This window comes from Ptychodera flava, chromosome 1, assembly GCF_041260155.1.
Source record: "Ptychodera flava strain L36383 chromosome 1, AS_Pfla_20210202, whole genome shotgun sequence".
NCBI classification, from domain to species: domain Eukaryota; kingdom Metazoa; phylum Hemichordata; class Enteropneusta; family Ptychoderidae; genus Ptychodera; species Ptychodera flava.
In genome coordinates, this window is record NC_091928.1 from 16,207,896 (window position 1) to 16,231,680 (window position 23,785).

Below are 23,785 nucleotides of genomic sequence, written 5' to 3' on the forward strand. Positions count from 1 at the left end.
CCTTCCAATGTGACATGGGATAAGCATTAATCCATTTGTCAAAAAGGCTAATAATATGCGTGGATTTATTCACTTGCGGCCAAAAGTGTCCCCAAAATACGAAAAACCAATTACATCTTTCTTTTGTTTGAACTATTGTCGATTTAGTTAGCTGTCGCAACAAAATATTCGCAAATTATGCGAACTAATCTACATACTGCAGATAACCCTGAATGGGTAATGCTAAACATTACTTAGATAATTGGTAATATTTGGAGGTTATTACCAATTATCATATATCCAAGGCGATCTCGCTACATCCTGTTGACCTTAAACGTAAAATATCAGCTGTGATATTTTCTAATAAACGTCGAGATGTACACGATGAACCTCATCAGTTTTGGAGTGTCCCCGAACTAAACTTTACAATCAAATGCAAATGTAGTTCGAAAACACTCCAAAACTGATGACATTTATCGCTCATATCTCAAAGTTTTTCTCGTAAAATATCAATGCCGAATGGAGTGATATGAGCCTGGGTATATGATAAAATAAATAACTCCTCTGCTTGTACAGTAACGGATCTTTCCATGCAGGCACCAGGATATAAGAAGAAGATAAGAACAGTACGAGGATGGGTGCTTGAGTAGATGTTCAAAGGAAACTTTCAACCCTTATTTTTAATCTATGCATATAAATAGAACACATTAGCGTTATGAATGAGGTACCAGTTTACACTTGTCGACTCCATGACCCATACCTAGTAAATTCAACACATTATACGGCATACGATATAAAAAAGGTACAAGGATTCGTCGTAAAGATGCCACGCCATCGTGACGATTTTTTTGAAGGTATGGTCTTGCAGTCACGGCACCTCATGAATATGTAATCACAACATTTTTAAAATCCGTTCCAGGCTGTTGTATTTCACACACAACCGACGACACGCACAAGTTGCAAGCTTTGGTCAGTTTAACTATCATACAGAAACCAGGCTACACGGTCTTACACAACTAAGTGTCTTTCCACAGTTTACCCAGAAGGTAAGTACCGAGTCGTGCGAGCGATTGTGATAGATGCAAATAAGAAATCTAGGCAGGTTGAGGTAACTTAACTGCAACAATATGCAGCAGAATCAATCACTTTACTTGGCATACTTGCTGTATTATAACTGGAAAAAAATCAGTAGAATTTCTGTGTGCTGTCGAGGTCGATGGTTTTTTTTTATGTTAATTTGGTTTTGTAACATATATGACTATTGGTTCTAAGGCTAAATGCTCTACAAGTGCTGCACGGTTGTGGAACAGGCTGCCAATTTTACTCCGTTGCAGTGAGAATTCTAACAGTTTTAAATCAAACCTTAAAACTTTTTTATTCACCGAATGACTCTTTATATCATACAATATTTTAAATGCCTTTTCATTTTTTATCAAGTTATATACATCGCTTTGAGATGTGTTTACATGGAAAGCATTTTTCAAGAAATAAATATTATTATTATTATTATTATTATTATTATTATTATTATTGTTCAATCAGAAAGCGTGTTATGTAAGAAATAATCATAGCCGAGGTTAACAACACTCTATGTGTGTCATGCGTGGGGCATAAGAGATGAATTAATTCGACCATTTTCTGAAGCTTTCTGGGCTAAATTTCTCCAATGCGTTGAGAAATGGAAGTCTCTTGATGGTTTGGAAAACGAAATTACAATAAAGTTCAGTCCAGAATGTTAAGAAAACATTGGCTTTCACGTCAAGTGTTACAGACGTTTCACAGACAAACGCGTATTGCTCAAGCAGAGTCACGAATTGTAAAAAGGTAGGACAATATTACCAGTGCCGCCTGTAGTAGAAAAAAAAATGCAATGATAGCATACGACAAGTACAGTAGAGAAACTGACATGTGAAACCGGTGAAAGTCTTGTAAAAGCTGCAGAGCTCAGACAGGATGAAGAACTTTTGGTTCAAATCAGAGGTCAAGACTAAGTCAGCATTGAAGTAAAATTTTACAAGTCATGGTACAGAAATTACACTCGTTGCTTAGAGAAACCATATGAGAAGAAAGATGAAGCTGAGAGTGATGTTATGTACACTCCATCATTCAAGATTCTTTGTATGAACATCATCGAGGAATGAATCTTTGATAAGGGTGAAGTCTTTAGAATGACAGCATTTAAGAATCCGTTTGTGAAAATCATAAGTGATACAGATAACTATGATGCATCTACCATTCGGAAGATATCACTTAATATGCAGCGATGCCAAGAAGTGGTGCCGGTGAAATTACTTAATTTCCTCACCTAGTGTATAAGAGTTTCTACAGACTTTTGTTCAGAACACTATGTAAAAGTGTCAGATGATGAACAGAATAAACTCTTGTCAATTGGTCAAGACCAAATATTCTGATACTGAAATGTTAATGTTAGAACGGTGCCAGTGATATGCTGCAAAGATAACAGGTTTACCGACAAGAACTTCATCGGACAGCGCTATAAGTACGATTGGCTTGTACTCAATGGAAACACACTTAGATTTATGTAAATTAAGATTTTCGGAACATTGTGTCACCTTAGTAACTCTGCTATGTGCAAAAAAAGTCTTCCTACATCGTCTTTTTGAATTCAAACTATCAGTCATTGAAAGTCAAAAAGGCTTTGTTCCTGATTTGTTACGTATTTTAGCAAAATATGACCTGTTATGTTTTCTGGGAGAATTCTATTCCTCAGGATTCTTTCCTAACAAAACAACTTGGCAATTGATAGTTAAAGATACTGTGTATGAAAGAGAAAATGTCTTGCGGAAGGGCAGATCGAAAGTAAAAGGGAATTTGATTTCTTCATACTGTGCATCCAAAAATTGAACCACTGTTCTTATTGCGCTTTGTAAAATTGTTTCCTTTCTTTAAAGATACTGCGATATATATTTTACAGATCCTTGCAAATCTGGCAATAGGACATTGTCCAAAATGTGAGGAAGACACGAATAATTTTCTTATCCATTCTGCTGAAACTTGCACGAAAACAGAACAACAGAGGAATGATCTTTGGTCTAAGTTGATTCACCGCACAAGTGTGCACATTACGGTTTTCCTTAATGAGGCACTCTCAGTGATGAATGTTTTGTTTCAGCAATACTTGGAAACGAATATGGCATTAACAATTTCAGCTCTGAAGATGGTACGTTTCTTGTAAAAACTTCCCTGGAATTTTTCCAGACAATATTTTTGCATTAATCAATTACATTTTTCTCTCTGATGTAACTGTTGTGACTCTTAAATTGTAAAAATGTATGTTGCTGTGACTCTTCTTTATAAAGGAGGAAATAAAGAAACAACAACAACAACAACAACTTGTCTTCCAAGGGAAGAAAAGCCACACTAAAACAGTTCATCATATAAAAGCTTCATCGTCAATGTTGGGGCTGTAGAATGGTTTGGGTCATTGTATCATACTCACAGATTTTACAAAATGACACAACATTGGCTATTCAACAGCTGCAAGGAAACGGGATTCCACCATGCTTTAAGGAAGGAGTGTTTATAACTCTTGTGTGGGACCAGAGGTGGCCCAGACGATATTTATATAATTGAGTTTTTCTCACCGTTTTTTCTATCAGTTCCTCTCTCCTTTTCTTCATTCTCTGACTGATTGGAGTAAATGAAATAAATGATTCTGTAACTTAATTAGCCTCTTGACTCTTTATTTATTTTACACCCCATTACAAGGACGTTTATTTCTAATATACACATCTTGTAATTAATTAGTCGATACAACTTATTATGCTAATCCGTGGACTTATCAAGGATTTTATGGGTTGGTCAACATTAGGAAAGATTTAAATGAAAAAGGAAAAGGTATGAAGATCTCGGGAATCGTGTCCGGAGGACGTCCGTAAACTTAGTGGACGCTTATATATTTATGATATACGTAAAGAAACACTGCTCATTATTCAAAAATAAACGCAAAGTTGGATGGGAAGGAACGCTGCAAACGCGCATGGCTTTTCTTTGCCAAGTGCCAAATTCAAACATAACTAAGCAGACATGGCCCTGCTCGATGTAACAAACGCCAACCAAAAAGTATCGACCGACCAAGCAGAAAAAAGATAGCCGGAGGGGCCGTTTTATTACGTGGTGAGTTAAGGTAGAACGCACCTCGGGGACAGACATCGGGACTCTCAAACTTTTACAATTCTCTTCTGATATACCACATGTGGGGGTTCATTTTAAAGCTCTTGGTGAAAGAAAACGTTTCACCGTCTTAGTTTTTCGAAATTCAAAAATTTTTATTTTTCTCCATAGAGTTAACACAGGGATGGCGGCCATTTTGAATTTCTAATATCGGTAAATCTTGGGTAATTTCTTTCTCTAGTACAAAAATTTGCACGGTGACCCCCTTTTTTTATTCTTGATTTTGAAAGAGAATGACTCAAAGATTCTTTGAGGAAAGTTTGAGCAAAAGTTTAAGTCTTTCACTTTCGAGGTGCATATTACCTTAAGTGCAGTTTTTCACCAACATTATATAGATGTATGTTTCAAGTCGTCTTTTTCGGGGAGTGTATATGCCAAGTATAATTTACAATCTAGGGCTGTGATTCAGGCACAATGGTGACACAGTACCAGCACGCACTAGATAAGTTTTGCTAACATTTTGAATTTTTTAAACCAGTCACCGTTATTTCTCTGCACTCGCTATTATCTCCATGTCTGCTGGTAACATACCGTTATTTTCTGTCTCAAGCCTTTGCCGCCAAAGTCGGTCGTTTTCTGACATACGGTAGCAACCAAGCTCATGTCTAGAATGACTCTGCGGCGTCAAAGAGTTAATCTAGCCGGTTACTTTTTTGCCTAATATCTAATAAAAAGAGTTTGTCACTACTCGTCTAAGGAATTCGTCGATTTTCAATCGCGCCTTATGCTGTTAGTGTACACATGGAGCTATCAATTGGTAGCTCCATGGTGTACACTTCCCGAAAGAAACAGCTCACGGACTATAAAACTTTGTTTGTAAACTTATATGTTAGGCCTACTTCATAAAAAATCGAACGATGGAATGTTCACTTTTCAGATAGTTTGTCCCATAGACATTGTTAAATAACAATCTGAATGCAGACCCCTCGTTATGGTCTTTTGCGATGAATGGCAGATAAAAAGCTGCACAGGCATTTGTTGGTATCCATATGTTTTCTGGCTGCGATATAGTCAGTGCTATCAGAGGAAAGGGTAAGAACAAGCTGGTTAAAATAATGTTGAGTAAAGAGAGCCACATTGCAACATTTCTGCAATTGGGTATGGAGTGGGAAATCACGGATCAATTGCAGCAGCGAACTGAAAGATTTGCCCATGAAGTATATGACCAAAATCAATGTAACAACATCTACAATGCAAAATACAGCTGCTTTCCACTTGCCCTTAATGACAGTTCCTTCTCTCCAAGCAAAGTCGGCTTGGTACAACATACAAAGCGAGCAAATTACCCGGCTGCTGTTCACAGGCGATGTCTACTGCAAACAGTAGATGCATCAAACCCACACGGTCATGGATGGCTGTGTTCTGGTACCACTCTCACTATACAATGGATAACTTTACCTGCAGCTCTAGATTCAGTGATGAAGTTCATCAAATGAAAATGCCAGAGATCATCATGCGAGCCTCCAGATGTTCTTGCCAAAGTGCATCACCGCTGTGTACAGAGCTCTGTGAGTCTGTATCTTGTAGAAACAAAGCTGAGGCGAAAGATGATAAAATAGATGCTATTTAAGCGATGAAAGTGATACTAAATAGAAACTGTACGACAATAAACATACATAGCTATACTTTGTACAGCTTATAGCTGTAGCGATTCTGCACTGCCAGTAACATCAAAATTTTCAGCAAAACCAGCTTCACTGGTCAAATCAGCTATTCTGAATTTCACAACTCAATATTCTATTTTACACCTGCTTATGACATTCTTTCGTCCAAATGGCTTGATAATTTCTCAGTCTTCTTGACAAAACATCATAACTAATCTCTATGAATGAACATGGGCTCATTTGTATATTTGTATTATTCTGCAACCATCAGCCAGAGAAACATTTCAGTTATTTAGAAGATTTGGGTCAAAAATGAATTTGAATACTTTTTGCTCATATTCATTGAACTATTGCCATTTTTAATAATGTCCTATCATGTTCAGTGTGTAGTTCTAAACTTTTCAATATTTCAGGGCAAGAAGTGGTAAAAATAGGAGTTTTCTTTCACATTGTTGATTATAAGAAATAAAATGTCCATATTGCGTTCTCTTACATTCAGTTTTCATTGAAGTTTGAATTGTACTATGTGAGTAAAACTGAAGTTGTCTGTCACTGAAAGTCGTTACCATTATTTCGGGGAAACCTGTAACCTCTAAACCTCTAACCTCTAAATAAAAATATTTAATCAAAATGCTCTTCTCAAGGTCGACTGACCCTTGTATTCTGTACATTGTCAAATGTCAACGGACGTTTGAAACTCTTGAAGAAAGAAACAAGGCTATTTTGCCTTTTATGTTCAAACGTTTGCTGTAAGAGTGATATGCTAAAGTTTACGATTATATTTTCATATTTTGTTAATTTATTAATAGATATTTCATTATGGCAAAAGTGAACTCACGGAATATCATCGGATCGCTGATTAAAACTGCAGTGATGAATCAAGGTTCGTATAATAGTGTACGCAGACTAACGACAACGTTTCGGGCAAAGATCGATATGAGGTGAGTTTGTCTCATTCTACAATTTTCGTCATTGAGGTAATATGCACTTTGAAAGTAAAAGACTTAATCTTTCGCTCAAATTTTCCACAAGGAATCTTTCAACCATACACTTTCAAACTTAAGAATAAAAAAGTTGGCTTACCTTACAAATTTTGATACCAGAGAAAACAATTACTCAAACATTTACCGATATTCGAAATTCAAAATGGCCGCCATCCCTATGTTAACTCCATGTAGAAAAATAAAGTTTCGATTTTCAAAAAACCTAAGACAGTGAAAGTTTTTCGTACTCAAAGAGCTTCAAATTGAGCCCTCGATAAGTGGTAGATCAAAAAAGAATTGTAACAGTTTGAGAGTCCAAATATCTGTCCTCTAGACGCATTTTACCTTTAATTGTTCTATAACAGACACTTATAGTGTCACATTCTGATTTTGTTGTATACTTATGATAACTTGTTTCTTTTAACTTTGCGTGCTGAAGAGGTAAAAACGCCACGTTCATGACTTTTACGACCAAACATCCACATATTGTCATTACTTCATAATTGATCAGTATTTGTTTTTTCCTCCTCTGGTACTAGAAAATCAATGTGTTTTTTAGTTCTTAGATAAGATACATTACAGACAGCTGAATAGTACAGTACGTTAGACTGTACAGTAGCAGATTTTGAATCAAATCATAATGATATTTTCTTACCACAAATATACCAAGATATAAAGTCATATAGGGTCATAGCAATGTCCTGTTGGAGTAACGTAGACATTTGGCGATTGAAACAACTTTTAAAAGTCGGGAATTCACTTTATAGTATTTGGCATGTCGAGTAGGCACGAAAAGTTTAGAATTAGACTATATCAGAAATATTGGTCATCGACTGAATTTCAATCTAGATGAAACCAGTCTGATTCCTAACGCCGTAATTTATAGTATTTGAGAAATATACGGGGCGATACTTATCTATTGTCAAACCCCCATGTTATGACTGTCACACCATTTTAGAAACAAAAGTGTATGTTGAGGGCCTAGACATGCATCTCATATCTCAACCTATATGGAAAAACAAACACAAAAAGATATAATTATTTCATCTATGTTGTGTTCCAGACTTGTTTGGCTGCATATCTTTGGTATTCATGTGAATGTTTTTTAATGAAATACATGAATATCAGCTGTATGTACTGTCCCACTTTCGACGACATCCTAGGATGTGTGGCGGTCAAGCAATGTGTTTGTTACGAACAGGGAATTTCCAAACAGCACTATCACTGATGACTTGCACTGCGAGACATTCATGACAATTTATGATAATAAAGACTTCAGGGAGTAAAACGTATCTAGCGAAAAATGAGTCAATTGTATGAACCTTATATACTTTCAGATCTGATATTCATGGAATGAAGTACGAACTCCTGTCTAAGCAGCGTATAGAGGAGGCAGCTACACTAGTTACCGAGGAATTAACCAAACACAATCCAATGAATCGTCATCTTCGAATCCCCTACGAAATATATAATAGCAGAAATAGGGCAATGTTGGAAGGAGCCATGGAAAACGGCATTGTTACATGTGCATTTGATGCTCTATCGAACAAAATGGTGGGCATTGGCACATTTGCGTTAATTTCTAGCTTGGATCAATTTGAATATCTTCTTGATCCAACAATGTGTGACGAATTCAGTCCTATACGTCTGCTAAATAGAAAACTAATGGAAATGTTTTTCAACCTGGATGAGGTTAGAGAATTGCAATCTCAAGGTCGGCAGTTTTTATCAATAGATACTGGCTCTATGAAGGCAGGTTATCAAAAGACGGGACTAGCGACACATTTCATAAATTGGGCAGTTGACATAGCTAGGGCGAAAGACGTGATATTTGCGATTGGAAGGTCGAGCAACTTGGCAAGTCAAATGTTATATACTAAATTGATCGATTTTCAAAAGCTCGGGGAAATTGTATATAGAGATTTTGAAATAAATGGTGAAAAACCCTTTGATAATATTGATATACAATGTGAAAGTGCTAAAATCTTTATTCGTAGGTTGCAGCTCGATCAAGGAATGAAACAACCAATGTAATTAGTTATATTTGTAGGGTTCAGTACCACAAAGGCAAACAGTAACAAAGTGAATGAGATGGTTACCACCTCGAAAAAGAGGGTTTTAACTTTTTCTGAAGCAAGCAATCTTTAAACTATTGTCTTCCATACTCAAAATAAAGTATTCATCTTGCCGAGTTTTGTATCAGATCAAACACAAAGTCCAAATTCTAAGGATATCGGAAATCTAGGATGGTCAGTCACCATATCTTGTGTAAACTCGAAAGGGAAAATTTGAATTTAATTTTCACAAAAGCCAGACGTTGAACATTTATTTATTCAACAGGCTTCTAAACGAGTCCTGAGAAGCAGCATGCAACAAGCAAGTATTGTGAACTTTGGAAAGTTCCAATACCTGTGAACCCTTATTTAACTTCATACTATTACTAAACACAGATATCTGTCCGATCAGTATCTGCAGCAGAATTCGTCAAATTTGGTGCAGTTATTTCGCAGTCATATGACTAATTACAAAACTACATTTGATATGCAAAGAAGCTGTTTCTTATCTTGACACTGCTCAATGCTTCTCAGTACAATTTGGTTTAGGAATTTCGGGGTTGTATCACTAATAACAATTTTTTTTTTTAAATATGTAAATGAGCAGATAATTGAGATGACATTTATAGTATCATCATAATGTTCTGAGATTGTCACCAGTGAAAAGTTTCATGAAATTTTTGTGCAGTATTTCTTGATATATGTTGACATTGCCATTACTGTATCCATAAAAACCATTATATAAAAATATAATATAATTATACATTAAAAATTATATGTCATAACTTCATTAATATTCAAGCCACATTAACCAAAATCTTATCACTTCTTGCCATTAGCGTACGGTACCTGTCTACAAAATCTGACTAGAATCCGTTTTGGCGTTTTTTAGTTATCGTGTAGACAGACATACAAACAGACATCGCTATGACATTAGTTCAGGTATGTGAACAAGTGAGTCTTAAAATGATTGAGATAATTCGCGCCTCGAAGGAAATGTACAGAATTATTTGCTCAATCTTTACTTTTGAGAAAATTTAACCTTTCTCTTAAATAATGAAAAATAAATGTCAGGGTTCATTGTGTAAAGTTCCGCATTTGAAATAGACATCAAATCAGGTCCAATAATCGTTATCATTCAAGGTAAACTGTGAAATTTACCAGGTCCAAGGGACATATAGATGATGACAAAGGCAATGGGGCCATCTTGAACCACGAAATAGTGGTGGTACCAGGTGTCCGGAATGGGTAAGCGTACCCTGCCAGCTACCCGTCAAGATTGACCCAAAGCGACAAATTCATTGTTATTTGGTGAATTCACCAAATTACTTTTGTGAGTCAAAATTTGGTATGCTGTCACTCATCATTTGAGAAACAGACAGGTCATATTTTGATACAACATCTCCGTATCTACCGTAGAACTTCTTAAATGATTTCACTAATCTACTTTCTGAGAATCCTTGCCTCACTAACTTTTGAGCTAATAGGCTGTGTCTAACTCGAAAGTCTTCATATGAATGGCATGCTCTACTGTATCTGAGGAGTTGTGAAATATACTCACCATAAGCTGGAGATGATGGTATATTGCTCGACAAAAAGGGAAAGTTTATGATTTCAAAATTGAAATCGTCTCTTTTGTCATACAGCTTAGTATATAGTGTATTATGTCTAATTTCAAACAATACATCTAGGTATGATGCCGAGTCCACACTTTCAGTTGTTTCTTTTATTTCTAAATCATCTGGGTAGATGTGGTGTAATTGGATATACCAGGATTGTTTAAACTGATGAGATCATCAATATATCTGTGGGTGTTGTTAAATCGCTTGGCAATCCTTTTACACCCAGATTTCTGAAGTGATTGCATGAACAGCATAGAGCAGCATATCTACGGATATTTGTAATCCAGTGTGACAGCAACATATACCCTTTGTATACTCAGAGGTAAAATATGAATTAGATTTACGCAAAAGCGAAACAGTGAAAGTTTCTTTACTCCACAGTCTTCTACATGAGTCCTAACAAGCAGCAGGCGAACAAGTATTGAGAACACTTGAAAGTTTGTATACATCTGGCAGGATTCTACCCAAGTTGCTCTTTTCTGATTTTATTCCTCTGAACATTTAAAATTTAAAATATTTTTGACATTTTGAGATTTTACAGGGACTTCTTGCAGATTTCGTGTATTGTATTTTCCAGGAGTGGCTTTTCTTTGTAGATTTAGTCCTTTTGCAATAAATAGTTTTAAGTTACAAGGCTGTACCCCGGTAGCTAGCAGTCAGTTGTCAACATTTTGCCAGAAAGCATTCTTATTCAATTGGTTAACCGTCGAACTCTGTTTAAAACGTCTTTTATGAGTAATAAATACCCTTGACGTTCCAAGATACCCGTCTATCTTCGCGTACGTTTGTTCAATGTGACCCCAACCCCAAGCCAAGCTTGCTTACGCTATGATATTTGTTCAGTGTTTTCTGTATTGCAATGATATCCTCTCGATTGAAAGTATATGTCTGCCAAGAGGAGACAGAATTGGCCTTCCCGGTCACCATGAATTAAATTTAGGACATTTTTTCTTCGCGAACACGGAAGTCTAAAACTAAGAGTTTTAAGAAAGAAGCGCGTATACGACCGAGTTTTCAAATCTTAACCTTGGTTAACATCACGGCTGGGGTAGAGTAACAGTGTTGATATGAAAAGTTACCTGATCTTTGAAGGAATCGCACACACTACAAGAATAGCCTGTTCTTTGGTAAAAACAAAAGATAATATGCATTTTTCCGTTATTATATACCTTACTTTATGTAGCGTTTATGAAATCTCACTTCTGGAGCCCGATTGCAGGAGTAAGCCTTCAAATTTTAAGTCACGGGGAGAAACTGTCCGGTGGTAAGCAAGAAAATAGACCTTTTGCATGAGCTCGTTTATTCAGACAGACCTCAAGTCCATTTCGGGGCGGTCTTCCATTTTCAAAAAAAAATTCTCTGTGACTTAACAGAGATCAGTGACTTAAATCAGTGACTTTTGTCTATGTGCAATATGATTATAGTGTGAAAGAAATGTGCTAGCATCTGGTTGCTGCTGAAGAGCTGATAAGAATGCTACATTTGTGCCATGTAATAGTCACGTCATCATATAGTCGTCCTGATTCTTTAATAACAAAAGTTACGTGGCAACCCTTGATATTCATTCTTCGTAGAGGAGAAGAACGTATCAGAGCGTCTGTTAGAAATACTAAAGGCCAAGAATTTGCTATTTAGAACTGGGTTGCAGCAATATAGTAGTGTGATACATGTCTTTTGTAATCAAATAATATCAGGTCGCATGACATTTAGTAATAGTGGTCTAAATTCAGTAAATTATGATTGTTTTTCATTCTCACTAGCCTTCATGAACCTATCTTTTTGTTTAAAACGTATAGGTAATCCATATTTCAATTTTGACCTGGTCTCCTCAAATTTCCTCCAATCTTCACTATTAAATGGTTGGAGTTCTACATGGGGGGTAATGGAGGGTGCTATGTATAGAACAGGGCGTGAAATCTTTACTTAAAGGGCTTGGGTACCAGTGTTTGCGCTCATATGTTGTATGGATTATGGATGGGTATGACTATGATTATTTTACTTAAGGTTCGACTGCTGGTTGTCAAATGTCAACGCACGTCTGCATCGTAGATATTTTTCATTATTATGAGTTTACTGTTAGACTGTATAACGGGAATACATTGTGCACAATTCCGTAATTCGCTTGTTAAATTGACAGATTCGAACTATGACAAAAACTCACTCACCGAATATCATTTCGCAACTGATTCAAAAGGCAGTAATTTAAAAGACTGGTGTACGCAGGCTGATGACTACTTTACGAGCAAATACCGATATGAGGTGAGTTTGTTTCCTTCTACGCTGCAATTTTATTATATTGTCACGCAGCCGAGTAGGTTGGGGCTATAGGGTGTCTTGATGCGCACACGCCTATGTTTTGGCCGTGTGTCTTTCGAACTAGGCTGAAAATCGCAAGAAACGAGCGTTGTTGAAGCAGATAAATTATCAGATGTGAATTTTCGTGAATGAAATGGAACGATCGATGGTTACCTGTGTGGTCTGAATACCGCGAGGGCGATGCATGGACTGAATACGCATGTGACCAATTTTGAGAGGTGAGACAGAGACGGCTGCTTTGGGCCGTACTAGATGTAAATCGGCCCTACTGGTAGCCATGAGTTAAATTGACGACATTTTTTCTTCGTGAACTACATGGAAGGCTACAACTGTAAGAGTCTTAAGAAAGAAGAGCGTATATGACCGATTTTTTAAGGATTCGCACACAGTACTAAAGGTTAGCTTGTTTTCAGGTTAAAGTAAATGATAATATTATGCATTTTTGTTTCGTTGTATCCCTTCCTTTATGCAGCGTTTATGAAATCTTACTTCGGGAACCCGATTGAAAAAATAAGCCGTCAAATTTTAAGTCTCAGGGAGAATTGTCTGATAGTAAGCAAGAAAATAGACGTTTTGCACACGTTCGTTTATTCAGACAGACGTCAAGTCCATTTCGACATGTTTAGAGATATCAGTGTGATATGTAAAACAATACGCTTCCAGGGCTGTCTTCGATTTTGAAAATACATTATCTCTGACTCAAACAATTATAGCTGCGGCTTTTGCCAATGTGTAATATGAAGTATGATGTGATACAAGTGTGCTAGTGTCTGGTTGCTGCTGAAGAGCTTATTAGAATGCTACACCCGTGCCGTGTACTAGTCACGTCATCATATAGTCGTCAAAGATTTCAAATATCGGTACACGCGATACAATCTGAGTCTCCAACAACAACATTTACGTGGCAACCTTGATTTTCATTCTTTGTAGAGAAGAAGAACGTATTAGAGAGTCTGTTAGAAATGGTAAAGGACAAGAATTTGCTATTTAGAGCAAGGCTGCAGCAATATAGTAATTTTCTATTGTAAACAAATGATACCAGGTCGCATGACATTTAATAATAGCAGTCTTGTAAAAGGTCGACCAAGGGGTGAGCCTTTAGATGTTGCGGGTAGTGGAACAAATAGTATGAAAGCAAAGTATCTACCATTATGATTGTATTTCATTCTATTTATTCTCACTATAGCCTTTCTGAATTGACCAGGTATCCTCAAATTTCGTCCAATGTCAATGCATGCCTGCATTTCATAAGGAAATGAACATTACCTTGGTAGATATTTTCATGATCACGAGTTCGCTGTAAGACTCTATAATAGGGTTACTCACATGAAAGGATAAACCATTTACAGATACCAATTGAGTGAAAGTTTCCCATTTGGAAAGTAATCTTCCGTTGGGTCCTACAAATTCATAAAAGAGCTGTACAGTTCAGAAAAACTAATAAAAACACTAAAAAGTATGGGGGGAAAATATGACAAATAAAGAGCAGTAACAAAGTAAAAATTATAATTAATAAAACAGCTATTTGCCATATTATCTTTAATAAAATGCTTCAGTTTGGTTTTAAAACTTGCAAGACTTGGGCTATATCGGATATTCTCTGGCAGTGAATTCCAAATCCTGGAAGCACGCATAACAACAGATCTCTGACCAGACTAGTTCGAAACTGTGGAATTTTCAGTTTGTGCGTCGAAGAGGCGCGTGTAGGTTAAGTATGGACATTCATTATGGAACAAACATGTCAGCAATATACGCTGGAATAAAATTCTCGAAATATTAAAAGACTGAAATACAAGTAAAATAAAAAATATTTTGTTTCACAGAGAGAACATCGGTGGTTTCCAAAAGGTAATTACTCGAAATGTCTAAATCCGTATTAAGAAGGACTTTTAGAGCCTTTTCTGCATTTTATAAACCCTGTCGATATATTTTTCATGGTTGCATTTCCCCGAACAACGAAACAGAAGTCGATAGCAGATTGTATTAAACCGTAGTACAAGATCATTCGAAGATGGGAGGGAATAGATTTCTGTAGACGTATAAGTAAACGAAATCTTTAACTCTCAAGTGACCAATTATCAAGAGTTACACTAATAATCTTCTGAAAGGTAACATTAGCAATACAAGTACCATTTATAACAATATTAATTCATCACGATTCGAGTCTGCACTACGCAGCTTCAGGCGAGACCCAGTTAACATTACTTTGTTTTTGCTCGCATTGATAACCATACCTTTACTTTTGACCCAATTGTTAACAGAGATGGAATCATTTAGAAGTGAATTGTTAACTTGGGAAATCGAAGGACCAGATGAAAGAAGAGTCTGGTCATCAGCGTACATGTCTAAGTTGGAATTACAAGTTAGGGACAATTGTAAATAATTTATAAGAATAGATAAAAAGAGCCTTGTGGTACACCAACCATAACTGTTTTGACTTTCTGAGATCTTACCCCTAGACAGACAATTTGTGAACAACCAGAAATATAGGATTTAAACCACTGTAGATCTTTCAGTCAAGACAGGGACACTTTCTTAAGGAGAAAGCCGTGGCCAACAAGATAAAATGCTTTAGAAAGATCTAGAGAAAGGACTGCAGAGAGACGACCATTTTCAATATTTCGAAATAAATTGTTACACATACCTAGTAGAGCTCTTTGACAAGAGTGATATTTTCAGTAACCTGACTGCTTCTCAAGCAGCAAACTTCTATCAGTCAAAAATTTATTAAAATTATTTTGAACATGATTTTCAAGAACTTTTAAAATAGCTGGTAAGATTGAAATTGTTTGTAATTATATATTTCATTAACATTACCAGACCCCCTATAAATCGGAACAACTCATGCACATTTGAAAATATCAGGGAATGTTGCGCTGTCAACCCTCAAATTTGACATGTGGTAGGAGACAATGAGATAACAGCTGCGCCAACGCGCAATAGCGCATCTTCGCTTGCCATGCGCCAGGTCTCCGCTCCGGGCAGCTGGATGCTTCCCGAAACCAGACCTTGGCTGATTGACCCCCAAAATCGAGTTTTTAAAGCGCACCACACGACTCTATGTGACCAGCAAATAGCCAATCAGATAATCGGTTACTACGAATGTGTAGTATAGAGTATAGGTCTTTCCCACTTTTTCTTGGTGTTACATTTAGAAGTATTCGTGGTCGCTGTTTACATTTCATTCTACTGACATCTACCGCTGAAATCACTGATGTGTTCAAAACGTCGAAACAAAGGCCCAGCCGCCAGCGCGTCTTACCGCTAGATATTCCCAGCTGTCGCTCAACTTGTCAGGTGAAAACATCAACCCGCCAAACTCAAAAGATCGTGGCGCGAAATAGAAAAGTTCTACCTGCCGAAGCAAATCTGTCACGCCTCCAATTTTGACCTCAAATTTCACGATCAACCCATTTCGAGATCAGACGTTGTTCAGACATTGTGGTCCTGTTGTTCATATCTTTTGAAAATTGTAAAATTATGAGACAATGAAAAGGATTTACCCGAACAGAACATCGACACGCCGCGGGAGAAACAACTAGAAGCATGGCTCGAAAACATGGACTAGGACTTTGTGAAATATGCAAGAACTGGAAATCAAAGAACCGGATTTTGTTTGGGTGTTGTTCAGAAAAAAATTCACATATTCATCACAGTAAGCAATATACTCATCGGTGAATTTTTCATAGACTACAAGCGTCAGTTTTTTCAAAGTCCATTCCTCAACTGACCATCGGCTTCTCACACCTCGTGCGACGGCACTGGTTGAGACATCTTCTGCACTATCGCCATATTCGTCGATTTTTTTCTTTGAGAGATATCTAACGCTTCACACGATACAAAGCGTTGCCATACATTTCGTAACCGACGATCACTGAAAAGAAACTTTTCGCCACCTCTCTGAATGACGAGAAATGATCAATAATGTCTTGTATTAAACTTTTATTTCATTATACATGCCTTACCTGTGTCTAGTGTTTGCCTATTACTTTACCCTAGCTATTTGTGGATAGTATTTCAAAGAAAACAGTCTACCCTCCCTAATCTCCTTCATTAATTTGTTCTGCCGATCACCGATGCGGGGGCTTATCGCCCTAACCAAATACCTCGTTACCTGCTCATAAGGGGGGGTCCGTCTACTACCTTATGAGCTGCTAAGGAGGTATTGAATTGTTGTTATAAATGTTTCAAAATGCCTTAGGATTCGAACCTTTACTTCTGAGTTCTTGCAGAAAATACTCGCGTTCTGATTTTCCAATCATTTGAACAACTTTATTCCTTGCCAATTTATACTATATATATATATATATATATATATATATATATATATATATATATATATATATATATATATATATATATATATATATATATACATATTCACTTGTTAAATTGACAGATTTTGAAGTATGGCAAAAATCCACACACCGAATATCATTGCTCAGCTGATTCAAAACGCAGTAAGGAAAAAGAATGGTGTACGCGGGCTGATGACTACTTTTGGAGCAAACACCGATATGAGGTGAGATTGTTTTCTTCTATGTCATTTGATTATATTGTAACGTAGCCGATTGGAGTTGGCTGTTACAGGGTGTCTTGATACGTGCACTTCGAGGTAAAACAAGAAGAGACAGCAACAGGTGCACCGAAATACTCTATAAGGCGTCGTAATTTATTAACTGAGTTACACTGAAGTAATACGGTATTGCCTCTATATATCTAGGACAGTTCAACCACGGAGGTGTCAATAGACGTCGGATCAAGGTCGTCGGTTGTCATTGAAAGGTCTCTGTCAGGTGTCCAAGCAGTCTCCGACCGGTATCGGTCTAAACTCAGCTTATATCGCGAGAAAATCTGCATATTGTCATGACTTTGGTATGCGTCTTGGATTAAATGCAGATGAATCGGCAAAAGCAAAGGGGAAAAGAGAAAAGTCCTTCTCATCTAAACACGGTGTCAAAGAGAATGGAACGATATGTCAACACATAACAGGGAGGTTCAGATTTAATGTCCAGTCATTGCTAATGACTGAAGCAGATTCACTTAAAGCGGAAAACAAATGTATAAATGTTAAAAGTATGTACTGAAACTTACTTCAAGGTTCGGAACAAGAAGGAGCGAGGAATGACAAGCTGTTTATAAAAGTCTCTGGAGCAGGCATCCAAAGATTGTAGTGTACTCTTAGAAGTAATTAAAGCAATAAAGCACACCAAGCGATGGTATACCATGAGATTTTGACCAGTTCACTACATCATGAACAAGCGAGTGCATTTAAGATGAAGTGATCTGGTCAAAACCGAGTGGTACACCGACGCTGGGTATGCTTCATTGCGATTATATAGTGACAGTTTATTGACAATCTGGGATTGAACGTCAAAAAAGGATTTTTGATCTTGACGAAGAGCTCGGGCGTGTGCCACCCATGCTATATTGCGAATATACCACGTTTGTTTTAAGTCTAGACCAAACAGATCACTGCGTTTGCGCCATCAGTATGCTACGATAATATAATACCTAATATTGTCTGTCCCCGTGTCGTATCAGCATGAGTGTCTTTTGTCCTGTGTCAGATCGTCAGATCTCACAAGATGAAATCGAGTGTCTGATGTGACTTGACTGTTATTTGGCCATAAGCATAAATATGATCATTCTTGCGTAAACAGGCTGCATTCACAAACTGCACGCAGAGGTCAACAACTTGTACACGCATGAACACCCTGAGAAAATATACCAGAGTAAAAAGTACTACCATTAAACGTTCGACGACATCCATGTGTTTTACAGTATACGAAATCTCTGTTTGAAGAATATGAAATTTCCAACTAACGGTAATGACTAATACTGTGAGATCTTTCACGATAATAAAGACTTTTAATATTATAAAAGACTTTCAGGTGTTAAAAGTATGTACTGAAACTTACTTGATAGTTAATTATTAACCTTTATACTTTCAGATCTGACATTTATGGAGTGAAGTACGAATTCCTGCCTAAGCAGCGGATAGTGGAGGCAGCTACACTAGTTACCGAGGAATTATCAAAACATAATCTGATGAATCGTCACCTTCGAATCCCAATCGAAGTATGTCATAGAAGAAATACGGCAATGTTGGAAAAAGCCCTTGAAAATGGCAATGTTCTATGTGCTGTTGATTACAGTTCGAACAAACTGGTGGGCATTGGCACATTTACGTTAATTTCTAGCTTGGATCAATTTGAATATCTTCTTGATCCAACAAAGTCTGAAGAATTTGGTCCTATGCGTCTGCTAAATACAAAACTAATGGAAATGTTTTTCAACCTGGATGAGGTTAGGAAATTGAAATCCCAAGGCAAGCAGTTTTTATCAACAGATACTGGCGCTATTAAGGCAGGTTATCACAGGACAGGAATGACTAGGCATTTCTTAAATTTGGCGCTTGACATAGCTAGGGAGAGAGAAGTAATCTTTGCGACTGGAAGGTCGAGCAATTTAGCAAGTCAAATGTTTTATATTAAATCCGGTTTTCAAGAGCTTGGAGAAATTTTGTATGAAGACTTTGAGATCAAAGGTGTGAAACCCTTCCATAATATTGATCTACAATGTAAAAGTTCTAAAATTTTTGTGCGCAGACTTCTGCTGGATGAAGGAATAAAACAACAAGAAGATGATTAAGCTTAGATGCGTTTCGGATATTTCATGATGACAAAAGGAAAACAACAGCAAAAACGATGGCGCCTCGAAAGAAGTGTATAGAATTGCTTATTTAATCTTTACGCGGGGAAACTTTAACCATTCTCTTTAGTAATAAAACAGGAGTGTCAGAGTCTATCGTGCATAGTTTTTCCTCAGAAAAAACATTCTAGTATACCATAATTTCTACGGATACGTACATATATATAATGCAGTTTGACCGCAATTAATATTCTATGTTAACTCAAAATGGAATATATGAATTAGATTTTTACAAGACTGAAACAGTGAAAGTTTTTTTACTCCACATTTTCTTAATTAGTCCAAACAAGTTGTATGGACATTTGAAACTTTGAACATATCGTAAGATTCTACCTTAAGTTTTCGCATTGAAGACTTAAGAATATGCGTTTTGTACGCTTACTTTCCTCCTTCACTCTGAATAAAATGTTAATAATTCAAAAAAAGCTGACACGTCTTCTTTCTTTTGATGATACGTGGAATTAAATATCAGTATAAAAATCGAGGAAAATTATAGGTACATACCATTCAATTTCTTCACAGGCCAATTGCAATGAATATGCAAACTGTTTTCATGTGCGATCATCCATTGGTGTAACATCATCCTTCAAGACGTTGCGACATCTTTTGCCCTGGCTTGTGCGTAATGTGGTCTACCAGAGGAAGCAGCAGCCATGCTCACATTTATCGCCCTCCCATCCCTTTATTAATAAACTTGTTTACTTTGTTTTGGGTTATTAATAGGGGGTTGACAATACTAGAATTAAGTACAACCATTTTTCTTGTTATGTAATTTTTGTTCAGTGGGTTTTATTTTTCTGTTCGTTTTTGATTTAAAAGCTTTTGGCATATTGAGATTTTACTGGATTTTCTTGCCAATTGCGTTCATTGTAACTTCTAGAGGGGGGGGGGGGTCCTCTGTAGATTTAGTACTTTTGTAGTGGATAGTTTTTAATAAGGTTACAAGGCTTTATCCCGTAGTCTTCAGTCATTTTCTCATCTAGTTTTTACATTCAACTTAGTAAGACGTCGATCTCTGTGCTGCCTTCTTTTATTACCCTCTACAGTTCAAAGACAACCGCCTATCTTCGTGTATATTTGGCTGTGTGACACCCCTAAGCCAAGCTTGCGCTATTTATGCTATTTGTCAAGTGTAACCAGGATTTGAATATTGTAAACCCAGCAACTGTATACAATCTATTGCCTGGTGGCCCATTCCCTGTCTGCAAAAAGGAGACAAAAGTTTGCCTTCCCAGTTGCCATGAAATGAATTGAGAACACTTTGACTTCGTGAACAACATGGAAGGTATACAACCGAGTTTTCATACCCAAGACTTGGTGAACATGAATACCAACATGACCTCTGAAGGAATTGCACATTGTACGAAGGTCAGATTAATGGTAGGTCAAAGTACAAGGGCAAGACAGTAATATGCATGCTGTGTATTCTTGTATCTCATGGCTATGCACAGCTTTTAGGAAATATCGGTTCCAGAGCGCGATTGAAGGACTAGAGTAAGCCGTCAAATTTTAAGTCGCAAGGAGAAACTGTTTGGTGGTAAATGGGTGAAAAGACGGTTGACGTAAGTTCATTTATTGAAAGAGACCTCAAGTCCATTTCTGTATGATTATAACTGTTCAGAGATATCAATGTGCTATGTAAAATGACACACCTCACGGACGACCTATTTTCAAGATATATTCGTTCAACAGAAGCCATTTGCCTATGTTCCATATGAACGATGAGGTGGCTGCAGAGTGAGGATGCTACTGAAGAATTAAGGTATCTACACTTGCTAGTCCCGTCATCGTACAGTTGTCCCAGATTTCAAACATCGGTACGCATGATACAATCTAATTCTCTAACATTACAATATACGTGACAACCATTGATTTCAATTCCTTAGAGGAACGCTTCAGAGCGTTTGTAAGAAAAGCTACTTGACAAAAATTTGCAGATTACAGCTAGGCTGCAGCAATATTGTAACTTGCTCGTATGGTACAGTCTTTTGTAAGCAAACAATATAAGGTAGCATGACATTTAAGTGGTCTTTTCAAACCAAGGAGTTAACCATTAGATATGGGATACTGGAGCATAAAATCAAAGTGTCTATACCATCATTGTAGTGTATTCGATGTATTCTCATTAGTTTCTCTGGAACAAAAATTTATGCTGAATCACATAGGCAATTCGTTTTTTTCTGAACTTGACCAGATACGTTAGAATTTTCTCCTAGCTTCAATATTAAATGGTTTAAGTATTACATGGTGACAATAGAGGTTGCTAAATATAGAACAGGGCGTGTACTTGTACTGAAAGCAATGTGTGCGCTCATAATTCTTTACTAAAGTTTTTGCTGGTTTTGTTTAAATGCCAATGCTCGTCTGCATTTCATGAAATGAACAGTACCATTATACATTTCTTTTCATGTTCCCGACTTTGCCATTATCTGTTCGGTTGTTACATTGACAGAAACTATGGCAAAAATTCACCCACGGCATATCATTGGGCAGCTGATTCAAAACGCATTAAAGAGAAAGACTGGTGTACGAGGGCTGACGACTACTTATATGCAGCAAACACCGATACGAGGTGAGTTTGTTTCCTTCTACAGTGTCATTTCAGTATACATAGGAACATGATGTATTTGACCGCGCTTGTAAACTTTGGCAAAGTCAAGTTTTCAGTCACTCTGTGTGAAACCGTCCACGTTACACAATGGTGGGTAAGCACGACCGAGCACATCGTGGACCCTGACAATCCGAGGTAGGTTTGCTCGGAAACGAAGATCGATGCAATTTTTGGTTTCAAATTCGGCAATTTTCGGCGGGAAAACCACCGCCACCAAACTGATGCGGCCGGGAGTAAGCGATTAAGCCGATGGCAGTCAGCAGAACTGTGGTTGGAGACGTAACATAAAGCCATGCCATGCAGAACTAGGTCAAACATGTGCTTGTATTTGTGTGTGTACGAACGTGTTTTTCATTGAACTCCACAAGTGTTGAAGCTCTAAATAGGCCATTTTCATGACCCCTATTTGGCCTTACATCCTGGTATTTTCGCCGGTATATATGTGACCAGTCAACATTTACCCTTTGGTAAGGTGAATTAAAGAATTTGTGCTTCGAGTAACCCCAATTACCCTGGAATAACTTGCTGACCCCCGACATATTTTTCGCATTTTTTAAAGAAGTTGGGTAAATTCTCTTAATTTTAAAATTATCTCATGGGTCTCAGCAAAAAAAGGAGATGATACAAAGCCTATTCTAATTTTCGGCGGCATGTTACTGAAAACACTATCATTTTATTTTGCCTGAGACAGAAAAAGTATTTTAATTTGTTCTAAGATGACTTAGAGTCACAATGCAATGAAACGGTAGACTATGCAGAGTTTGAAATCAAGTGACAGACTCATATCAACAAATATATCAAGCTTTATGGCCATATAGAGGTCATGCATGCGGTCAATACTTGAACAACTTAGACGCTCGCTATACGCTATTGAAACGACCATTTAGTGGTGAGGACGTGTAAGCTGAATTGTATTCAAACAGAACTCTCTTTTAATCGTTGTACCTGTAACTTGTGAGGTCAGATTTGACCAAAGAAGATATTAACTGAATTTCCACAAGAGATGAAGTCACTCTGAACCTCAATGTAGTGATTCATGTTATTTGAGTAACCTGGATCACTGCCTCCTTGAAAAACGCCCGTATCATGACATCGTTTGTGGAAACAATTTGTGCACTAGACATTAGTTCCTTACCAAACAATGATATGGTAAAGCATAAAAGGTGTATCCCTTACTTCACAGCATTATGTATGTTCTTCACCTCTGAGATCAGTATGTGTAGCTCTTGTATATTCGAATTTAATATAACCGTTTTATAACTCAACCCAGAGTTAGCGAAGCACATATCTCTGTATCATGCAAGCTTCACCTCTATTTTGATATCAGGTGTATCTAGGATCCAAATACATTTAATTTCCCGTCGATACAGCGGGGAAAGGTTGTTTCTTCAGCATTTCATGCAACATTTTATGCACTTCTCTCGCATTTTATCCTACTCTCTAAAATATGAGTCGTCGTTCTATAAAAATTGCAATTGTCACTTGAAACTGATAGAGAGAGAGAGAGAGAGAGGAGAGAAGAGAGAGAGAGAGAGAGGAGAGAGAGAGAGAGAAATATCACCCTGTAAACTATTTTTCACTTTAAGGTCTGATAACTTTCAACTGAAGTCGAAGTACTGTCTCAGCAACGAATAACCGAGGCAGCCTGGTTGATAACGAAAGATCTGCAGAAAAACAACCCGATGGTCCGTCTTCTTCGAATATCGCA

General features: G+C 37.1%; 1 long non-coding RNA gene across 1 annotated transcript; it reads left to right on the forward strand.

Moving 5' to 3' along the window:
- The first annotated feature begins 805 nt into the window (after window positions 1-805).
- LOC139131380 (uncharacterized) lies at window positions 806-11,086 on the forward strand. The gene is made up of 3 exons (XR_011552116.1): window positions 806-1,025; window positions 6,587-6,718; window positions 8,098-11,086. It is a non-coding gene; the product is annotated as an uncharacterized lncRNA (long non-coding RNA).
- Window positions 11,087-23,785: the final 12,699 nt, after the last annotated feature.